Here is a 10,346-nt window from a genome sequence, read left to right on the forward strand (position 1 = left end):
AGAGCCAATGGTGGGCATGTGCAGGAAGTCCGTAGGGAGATAGTCCCTGAGGCAGAGCTTGCTGGTGGAAGCCTGGAAGCAAGCGGGGTCCTGGCTAAGCTCAGCAGAAGGATGGTCCCTGGCCTTGTCCTCTAAGTTCTACCTGGAGCCAGTAGGAGCAGCAGACAGGTACAGGGGTTTATGGAGGGCACCAGACACCCATGTGGGTATCACAGGCCCCTACCCCTAGCTGAATGGCAGCACATAGTGATAAGAGCAGTTTATACCTGTGAATATGAAATTGACTTCCGTTTTATCTCTAGTCCAATATTCACTTAAAGGAGAAAATGGTTGTTGTTTTTCATGTTAAGCATTTAAGTTCCACCTCCATCCCCTTTTTGAGACATCCCTTTGGAGCCCAGGCTCTTGTGGAACTCTATGTAGTCCAGGCTAGCCACAATTCTGCCTCTGCCTTTTGACTGCTGGGGTTACTAATGTGTGCCACCACACCCAGCTTAACTATGCAAACAATGCATGCTTTTAGTTCTTCTGTTTGCTCTTAAAGCAGACATATGCCAATCAGCAAAGAGGAAATGCTATTCATTGAATCAAACATTCAGATATACCTCAGGGTGATGCAAGAACAGGGTGGTGGGGGAGGGGAGAATGGGCTGGCAAGTGGGTGGACCGAGGGCCTGATTGATCCTGTCCTGCCTGCTGTTCTCCCTGCTAGTCACTCTTTCTGGCTAGGGCCCAGCCTTCCACTAGCTGGGGGCAGGGAAGGCATTTCCTTCTCTACTGGGCCCACATCTGCTGACTGGACAAAGGACTGCGTGTGATCCTGTCTGTGGAGATACCCTAAACCCCTCACAGCAGCCCCAGGCCAGGCTCAAGCATGATCTGTGGGAGAAGACCATTGGTAGCTGTGAAGGCTGGGGTCCCTGAGCCCCTCCCACCCATCTCTCTCTGTGGTCTGCCCATGTGCCTGCCCGGTACTGTCTCAGCTCTTTTGACTGGGGCCTGGCCTGCAGAGATCTGGGCTCCTCTGCCTTCCCTAAGTGAATCTGAGAGAGAGATGCTTCCCAGACACCTGGGTCCTGGGTCTTTCAACAGTGATGGACAGTTGGCTTTGCTCCAGTCAGCTTCTGCTCTTCTACGGTCCTCTGTAGCCTGCTCTCCTGAGGAAACTCTTGGTGGCTCTGTCACTGTCTATACCATAGCCCCTGCTTGTGATGCTTGCCCCCACCCCACCCCCTGTGCGCCACCCCCCCCCCCCCTTTCTGGATTCCTGGTCTTTTTTTCACCTATTCCCTGAGCTGGCTGAGGTCTGGCTCTGGGCTCACCCGCACTGTCCTACCTTTTCACAGCATTCACATTTTCTAATGCAGAGGATGTGGCTGGGGAGGTGAAAGAGGAGACCTGTCTCCATAAGGCAATATCAACTGCAACCTCCTCTCCCTCTCCCTCTCCCTCTCCCCCTCCCCCTCCCCTCCTCCTCCCCCTCCCTCTCCCCCTCCCTCTCCCTCCTTCCTTCCCTCTCCCTCTTCCCTCTCCCTCCCCCCTTCCCTCCTCCCTAGGCCCCACATTGACTCCTGCTCAGGCCTCCCCCAGGAAGTCCTCCCTGGCAGTGGCTCCTCCTTCATACCTCCACTGTTCCTGTATCCTGTCGTCACTGAGGGAGGTGGCACTCAGGGAAAGGGGCTACTCTGAAGACATTATTGTTTCTTGCTTCCAGCTAGCAAGCCTTGGAGAGTGGTAGCACCTTCAAGCTCTCAGCCAGGTCTGGGCTTGCTTTAGTGACCTTGCTTGTTGGCCTCCGTGCTGTTTGCTAAAGGCAGTTTACCTGAAGGCTCAGGGGCAGGAATGGTGCATTGCTAGCTGGGATAGAAAGCTTGGCTCTGGGCCCAGGAGGCTGCTGCAAGAAGCCTCAGGCCTGCAGAGAGAACATAAGAGTACCACAGAAGCCCAATGCACTACATATACATACACAGATGCTCAAATACATTCACACACACACAGATATACAAGCACACACTTAAAGATACGTACACCCACATGGATTTAGAGGCACACCAAAGCCCCAGGGCACACAAGCTCACATGCAGAGGCTTGGAGGACACAGACCCAAGACACTAAGATATGCACCCGATGAAGACCCCAGATACAGAAGTCAACGGGGGAATGCCTCGCCCACAGTGCCACACACTCACATGAGGGTTCTTGTGTGGACACACACTCCTCATCTCATTACACACAGACACACACCTTCCCTCTGGAGCATCCCAGCCTACGCCCACCACAGCCCCAAGGGGCACAGGCATGTCTGGCAGCTAGCTTCAGTTCCCTAGGAAACGCTGTCACCACCATGTCATCAGAGAGCCCCGGGAGGCCTGGGGCATGTGCTGGATGAGCCCAGTGCCTATCTGGAGCTTAGACTCCAGAGGATGTGCCAGGTGAAGAAAGGGATGCTCATTCAAGGACCCAGGTAGGCCCCTGTGCTAGAACCTGGAGGAGAAGAAAGGTGGTGTGGGGACCCTTTTCACATCTCCTTGCCTCCTCTCAGGTCTGCAATGCCCACAGAGTGCTTTTGTTCACGAGACATGTGTTTTCCTGGAGATAAAAAAAATGCCATGTGAATGAGGAGCTCTAGAAAATGAGCCCTAGAGGCCAGATTTCTCAGAGGAGACAGGATGACGGTGGAGAGCTACGAGGCTCAGTACACACAGAGAGGAACAATAGCCTTCTTAAGGGTCCTGACTAGAGCCTTTTTCTCAGTTTTGCCCCTGAGCAACCTCCAGTGTGGGTTCATATGTCGATGGAGCAGAGGCAGGGCCAGGAAGATGAGAGAGAAATTTGGGAATCTAGACAGGATGCCCCACTCTATCTCTTATGGCTTCCAAAGCATGTCAGGGTCTGCCATTGGGGCTCTCTGTGGAGCATAGGGGTGGAGCCTGGGAGGCCTGGACACTGGGGCCAAGTGGAATGGTCAGAATGACAATCGTGGAAGGCTGGGGTGGGTGGGCGTACAGCAATCGCAGCCTTCCCCATCAGAGGAATCTTTGATATATCTTATCTCCAGGACACCCATAAGCCAAGAGCTGTGGATGGAGTATGGTCACCAGGAATGGGGGCATTTATCTGCAAAATCCCAACTCTATTTCTTATACTAGCTGTCAACTCCTGGCTCTGGCTGGCCCCAAGTTCCAGGATCTGCAGGAGGCAGGGAGTGTATGTGCTCCGTGGAGGGAAGGGGTTAAGCGACAAGGGTAGAAATGACAGGATGGGGGAGCTGGAGAGATGGCTCAGAGGTTGAGAGCACTGACTGCTCTTCCAGAGGTCCTGAGTTCAATTCCCAGCAACTACATGGTGACTCACAACTATCCGTAATGAGATCTGACGTCCTCTTCTGGCCTGCAGGCATATATATATATATATATATATATAGGCAGAACACTGTATATATAATAAATAAACAAATCTCTTTTAAAAAAGAATTGAAAAGAAGAGGCAGGATGGACGGACAGGGTAGGAGATAGATGGACAAGGTAGAAGAGACAGGGTAGGAGATGGATGGACAAGGTAGGAGAGAACAGAAGCCCTGAGAAGGCAGAAAGTAGAGGCCCTGGGTAGCTTCATACTCTCAAACAACACCAAGAACAAGGCTACCCAGTGCAGGCAGGACTCTCTGTCACCTGACCACCTGTCAAGACTCCTTTTCAGTCTCACTTCCTTTCTAAAGCAGCCGTCTTCCCTCTCTGGGTCTGTATGTCCATTCACACAGCATACACACTTCCCTAGGTGGGGGACTTGATGAACAGGAGCCAGCCCCAGGCCCTACCCACCTCATCTACCTGGCTTGACCGCAATAATGACAGTGACTATGACAGTGATGCTGGTGTGAAGGTCATGGTCCTGATGGTGGAGAGGCCTGGTGATGGTTATGATGGTGGTCGAGTTGAAGATGATGGTGGCAAAGGTGATGGTTCTGATGATGGTGGTGAAGTCGAAAGTGCTATGAAGATGGGGAAGGTGATGACGGTGTGCATGATAGAGGTGATGGGGACGCGGTGGTGCTGGTGAAGATTACGGAGGTGTTGAGGATGAGAATACTGATGAAGATAATGAAGGTGATGGTGTTAACGATGGTTCTGATGATGGTGGTGAAGATGAAGGTAGTGATGATGTTGATGATGGTGGTGCACCTGCAACCGGCTTCTTAGGCCCCCAGCATGAGGCCACCAGTGACCCTTGCTGCTTGCTGGATGCCTGGGGTCCCTGGGGTCAATCCCTCCTGAGCTCTTAGCCACTGACTCCGACTCACAAGAAGACGGTGAGCTGTAACCATCTCGCTTGCTGTGTTAGGAGGTATTAATCACACCCCACGCGCCCCCGCCCCTTCCACAGAGCTTAATCAGCTTCTCCTAAGCAGTCTGCTTTCTCTCAGGGCAGATGAGTGAAGTCCCCAGCCACGGTGCAGATGTCACAAGCCTGCCTGCTGCTAATGAAGATGCAGCTTTAAAAGCAGCATGTGCGCGGGCTTTCCTTCTTTCTTTCTTTTTTTTTTTTTTTTGAAGGTGGTGGTGGGGGGGCAGGGGTTGGGGACAGGGTTTCTCTGTATAGCCCTGGCTATCTTGGAACTCCCTCTGTAGAGCACGCTGGCCTTGAACTCAGGATACCCACCTGCCTCTGTCTCCCGAGTCCTGGGATTGAAGGTGTGTGCCATCCCTACCCAGCCACACGTTTGATTTTTTAAAACACATTTCTTTTTTTTTTTTTAAATCCCTGTTAGCATTCTTTTCCCTGATTCTCAATATTTCCATATGTCTGTGGAGTAGAGACTTCATTCATGAGAACTAGGAACTTGGACAAGAAAAACTAACTTTTCTATGCTCACTGATTTCTGACTCAAGCGACCATTTCCTTCTCTTGAGAATATTAGCAGCCATGGGACTTTGCTTCCCGTAAAAGATGTGCTCACCTCACTTCACAGCTGTCTTGAGTAAATTATATGTTGCTTGCCCTCTCTCCAGTCTGAGCCACGGGGATGGCTCTGTTGCGGTGGGACTTTGGTATCCGGTAGAGCACATGCATTGCGTTTCCCCAAACCTGTGCTGTCTATGTTTTGGAAAACTTGTCACTGTAACTGCAGTCCTTTGTGGCCTTGTGTGTCTGTTCATCTGAATCAGTGGATTGCAAAATTTCGGACAAAGGCTTTTATATGATGCTGCAGTGGGAGGCCTGGCAGTGTGACTATGGCCAAACCCATAGAATGTACAGCTCCAAGTCTGTTCTTACAAGGTGTGGAGATGTCTTTCAGTCACAGTGCCCATACCAGCACACCCAGACAAGTCATCCCACTGCCAGAAGTGAAGGGCAGGGAAAAGCATGGAAAATACATGAGACTCTCCAACTACAAGTTAACTTTCTGTAATCAAAGTCTACTCTTCAAAAAGTCAAGTCTATTAACCTTTTTTAAATCTATGAATTGCAAAATAAAAAGATCCAGTGGCTGGCAAAGCACCCACCCACCCACACTACCTGGGAGCAATGCAAGGAGTCTGGAAAGAGGCCGTGGGTCAGGCCAGCAATTCTGCCACCAATTGGCTTGCAGGCCTGCACCTGCCAGAATAGGGTTGCCCTTTGTCTCTCCATTCAAGGAGTAGGGCTGGAAACCACAGGGCCTCTGCCTACGGGAAGTCATTGCCAGTGATAACCACAGCATAGCGCAGAGCCGTGAGCATGCGTGGAAGGAGCCGTCACGCTACCTCTCCCCATGTGCACGTGCCAGCATCAGCCAGCAGCCCTGCTCTTTGACACACCTGCGTGCTCCATCCCCAGCCATGAGGATCTAAAATTACTTCCTAGCATCAGTGTTTCCCATTCTGAGTGTACACGTGCTCCAGTTTCAGCCACTGCAATCACAGTAATTAAACCAAAAAGCTCAACTCTGGGAAGAGGCAAGGTATTTCCAGTCTTGGCATTGATGACATAATTAACATCTGTTCAACATTCTAGACCCTGCGCTGGTGGGCAAAATGCTTTTCAACTCCCAGTAAACACTGATCCAACCACAAAGCCCCAGAGAGGGCAATACATTATCCCGTGAAAGTTCAGCTGTGCAGCAGGGCTGGGCATGTGTAGCCTGATAGGGTTGTTTTCTCCTGTATTTTAGAATCTCAGAACCAAACACAGCTCAACAATCAGGCTAAGTGATTAGTCTGCTTTAGCACTGATCTGATTGAAGCTAGACTTCAGCACATTAAACATTTCAGAGGAAAACGTACAATATGTGAGGAGGGTGCTGCCAAGCCAAGAAGAGGCTCGTTGTCTGCAGGAATGCTGCCAGTTAGCAGGCGCTCTAGGGAACTGCATAGAAGACAGAATACTTACGACCAGTCAGTCGCCAGGCTGAGAGCAGCCCCAGGCAAACTTCTGCAGGATCCAAAACACATGTGATGACATTACAGGCAAGAGAAGACACACCAGGGCCAGTGTGGACTGTGCTTAGCACAGCAGCAGCCATGTGTTCAGATGCTGCCAGCTTCAGATTCACTGCAAAGGCCGGGAGTATGTGGACGGACCCAAAGCTCCAGGCACAGGAGGAGGCTTAGCGCAAGGGAGGCAGTGACTCTCAATCAGGAGTTCCTTCCGATGAGCCACCCCAACGGCTCTCACTAGTGTGAGCCCAGGACAGGGTGAAGTGGGCTCCTGCCTCATCCCTTAGGCTAAGGCACTCTCAACACCTGTCTGCAGCAGGGACCTGGCTGGGCCTCCCACTAGCATTACCATCTCTAGGGACCACCCTTAGCAGCTAATCTGGTGGCATGGGATGGATGCCTCCAAGTCTGGACAGGAGAGAGGAAGCCCAGGTGTGGCCTTGGAGCTAAAGTACAGCTCAGTCCTTCCCTTCTTTTAACAGAGCTGGTGTGTGTGTGTCTGTGTGTGTGTCTGTGTGTGTGTTACAGTGGCTCACCTGTCACTGTAAGTCACCATTATGGCTCCTGCCTGAAAATGATCCCAATTTGTGACCCTTAGGACCCAGAGGCCACATACAAACCCGTGTCCACACAGAAACCAGAGCACCCGGTAAAGCTACCCGGTGTTCTCGGTAGCTTTACTCACAGCGGTGCAAGATCTAGGTGCTACTGGGTCAGAAAATGGGGTGTTGTGGAGGTGGGTCACAGACAAAGGGCTTTCCCAGCTTGTGCATGGCCCTGGGTTCAATTCCCATGCTTCAGAAAAACACCAGCCCAAGACAACAAGAATAACGCAAAACGTGATTCATCCATGTGGCAGGACCTTATTCAGCCTTAGAAAGGATGGAGCAGGAATGCATACTGCTAACACGAACCTTGGTAACACACTCAGTGAAAGAAGGGGCAAACCACATACGGTGTGACTCCAGGGACACAGGGCATGGATGCCCAGGATAGAATGGCTCCTCAGGCAGAAGTCAGAGGTCATGAGGCTCCGGGGATAGCACAGTTAAAAGATGTGGCTTTTCCATCGTAGGATATGATGATGTCCTCAAGTAGGCTATCGTGTTGTGTGTCTGTCTGTGAACACACTAATAAGACCCACCCATCGTACCAGCCTCTCAACAAACCCCTCAGGTGAACAGTCAGGGTGGGCCTCGGTGGTGAGTGGGTAGCAGGAAAGATTCAGACTCGACAAGGTCTGCCCAGGCTAATGTCTTCACTGCCTGTGTCACGTGCTGAATTCTGATCTTCCCATTCCATACAAGACTGAAGAAGGTGGGCATGCTCTCTGTGGCTTCCCAGGGACCTTCTAGGGGAGCTGTATGACTCATAGGCCCTGCCGTGTGTGTGCATCTCACAAACTCACTCCTGTGCAAGGATAGGACCCTTCTGCAAGGTCATCTGGGGACATGGGGAGCCAGTCCTATGCTCCAGAAACCCTGGACATCCCAGGCCCCTCTGTCCTAGCCCCTCCTCTTTCCTACCACCTGTGACTGCCCCATCACTACCACCAAGTGCCTTGCTAACATGTCTCCTTTATAGTCCAGTCACCACATGACCCTACTTCTATGGGCAGCTACCTCTCTGTCCTAGTGTCCAACCTCAGACCTCTATGGTCCCAACTTCTAATTCCCACCTACGCCCTCCAGCTCCCCAGACACCACAGTCCCCTCTAGCTGTGGACAATGATCCTTTTCTTCTGTGGGCTTCACAGGGCCCCATTCCTAGGCTCCATCTCTCCGTTGGCCAGGAAGGTCAGGTGGCCACTCTTTCTGCTACCTTCTAGAATCACAAGGAAGGAAGCCCTCCCCGTGCCCTATCGTGACCAGGGCTTGCCCACCCTAGGAAGACCTTCTGTCGATCCCAGTGCAAAACCCAAGGCAGTGTCAGGCAGGGCAGGAGCTAAAAATAAACCAGCCTGGGGAGAGGCTGGTTGGCGCCTCCGGAGGGGGGGGGGCAGACAGGAAGAGAGCCTGGGCTGGTGACAGCAGTAGCCATAGTCCTAGGAGAAGCAGGAGGAGCCACGGACTCTTACTTGAATCCACAGAGAACTGTGGGAGGAGGAAGTCAGTCCTGGATCAGACCTGTGGGCAGCTCCCCCTCCAGCCACAGCCCCTCCTTCTGGCTGGGCATTGGTCAGCTCTGGAAGCTTCTTTAGGTTTCTGGGGCACAAAACAGCTTAGCCTTCCTGAACAGGTGATGACCACTCTCAGTCAGGGGCAGGCTCAACCTAGCCATCCAGACAGCCCATCCCCCATCCCCACCTCTCTCTCTCTCTCTCTCTCTCTCTCTCTCTCTCTCTCTCTCTCTCTCTGTGTGTGTGTGTGTGTGTGTGTGTATGTGTGTATCCCTGCTGTGTACACCTCTCCTTTTCCTGGCTCACTCCTTCAGGCAGAGAGGGTCAGGGTAGGGGAGGCTTCCATGGGGGTTAATCTATCCAGGCCATTGCTCCTTCTTCAGTGTCCAGAGGGACAAGTTACTAAACACCAGGCAACTGTGAGCAGCCTAGGGCATGCAGGGGGAATCTCAGGACATGGGGAGACACAGGGAACATGGAAGGGAGAGCCAGGCAGAGCTTCTTGATGGCAGGAAGCCAAGTCTGAAGAGCAAACATCTGTGAATGCCAGAAAGACTCTCTGGGAAGAAGAGCAGAAGCACATATGGGAGGAGCCCATATACGTTTATCTTCTTTTACTAATTCTTTACCACCAACAGTGGTTACTTCAGAGTAAAGGAGGCCCTGCAGAGATCACACAGGGGTGTGGCACCACCAGGCAGCATCTGCAAGTGTCCAGCCTTGGGGCCTTCTGCTCAGTGGACAGAGACCAGGAACTAGTTGGGGGACTATGCCTTTGTAGTACAGGGCTCCAGGCTTGATGTGGGACCCATATTGTAACCATGGGTCCAACCCACAGGGATGACTCTGTCGTTGTCTCTTCCCACTTCCTCCTTAGCCATGAGAGAGACCCACACTTCGAGGCCAGAGGGATGTGTGTATGCACACAGGAGTAGCTAAGGTGGCCCCAGGAGTGCAGGGCCAAACCAGATCTGTCCTGGGGTCAACAGATCTGCTCTCCAGGCCTCTGCCCAGCTTCATTCTGTCCCACATTGCTAGGCCACAGTCCCAGCAACCCACAGCCTCCAGGGCCATCTGAGCAAGCAGTAAAGGGCATTTCCTGGCTGCATCCTAGCATGGGGAGTAGAAGCTTGGTGGGGGTGGGTAGGAGGAAGAGGAGTTTAGGCAGGGATTGGGGTTGGGGAGGCAAGTGACAGAAAAGAGTTGCTTGTGCATGCTTGGGACTCTATCACTTGAGGCCTCTGCCCACAGAGGCCTCCTGCATGTTGTTCTCCATCCAGGCTGTGCAGTATCAGAACAGTGACTGCTGGCCTCAGCACATGGCAACTGATGGTCAGCCCTGATGAAGAAAGGATAATGGAGAAAGAGCTGGTTGTCATGTCCCCGCTGCTCACATGAAGGATGCTGGATGGCTAATCAGTGGAATAGAGCCTGTTCTTAGAGTATAACTATGCCGGGAAGGAATCACACCAGCACCTAACCTGGCTAGCTCCCCACTCCCGCAGCCTCCTACATACACACATGCCTTTGAAGGGGAAGGCGTCGGAGCTTCTCTGGTAGTACTCTGTTCTGTTCTAAGTGGACCAGCTCTTGCCTGCTGGAGTCCATGGGAGTGGGAAGGGGCTCAGCACCAGCTCGCTCTGTCGAATGTCTCCAAATTCACACTGGACACATTCCCCATACTTCTACTAGTGCCTGGGGTCCAACCGTTTGCTCTTGTCACCTCCTTGGGAGCTCCTTGCCCCCAGACAGGGACTATACTGGGAGCTAACCTTGGGTAGCCCTTCTGTGTATTAATTATATGGAAGTGT

The 10,346-nt window shown here is 52.3% G+C and overlaps 1 pseudogene; it reads left to right on the forward strand.

The window, feature by feature from the left end:
- Positions 1-8,156: 8,156 nt before the first annotated feature.
- Positions 8,157-9,933, forward strand: LOC147002835 (uncharacterized; annotated as a pseudogene).
- The last annotated feature ends 413 nt before the right edge of the window (positions 9,934-10,346 follow it).

Source organism: Mus caroli, unplaced genomic scaffold, assembly GCF_978045245.1.
Source record: "Mus caroli unplaced genomic scaffold, Mus_caroli_1 scaffold_8, whole genome shotgun sequence".
NCBI classification, from domain to species: domain Eukaryota; kingdom Metazoa; phylum Chordata; class Mammalia; order Rodentia; family Muridae; genus Mus; species Mus caroli.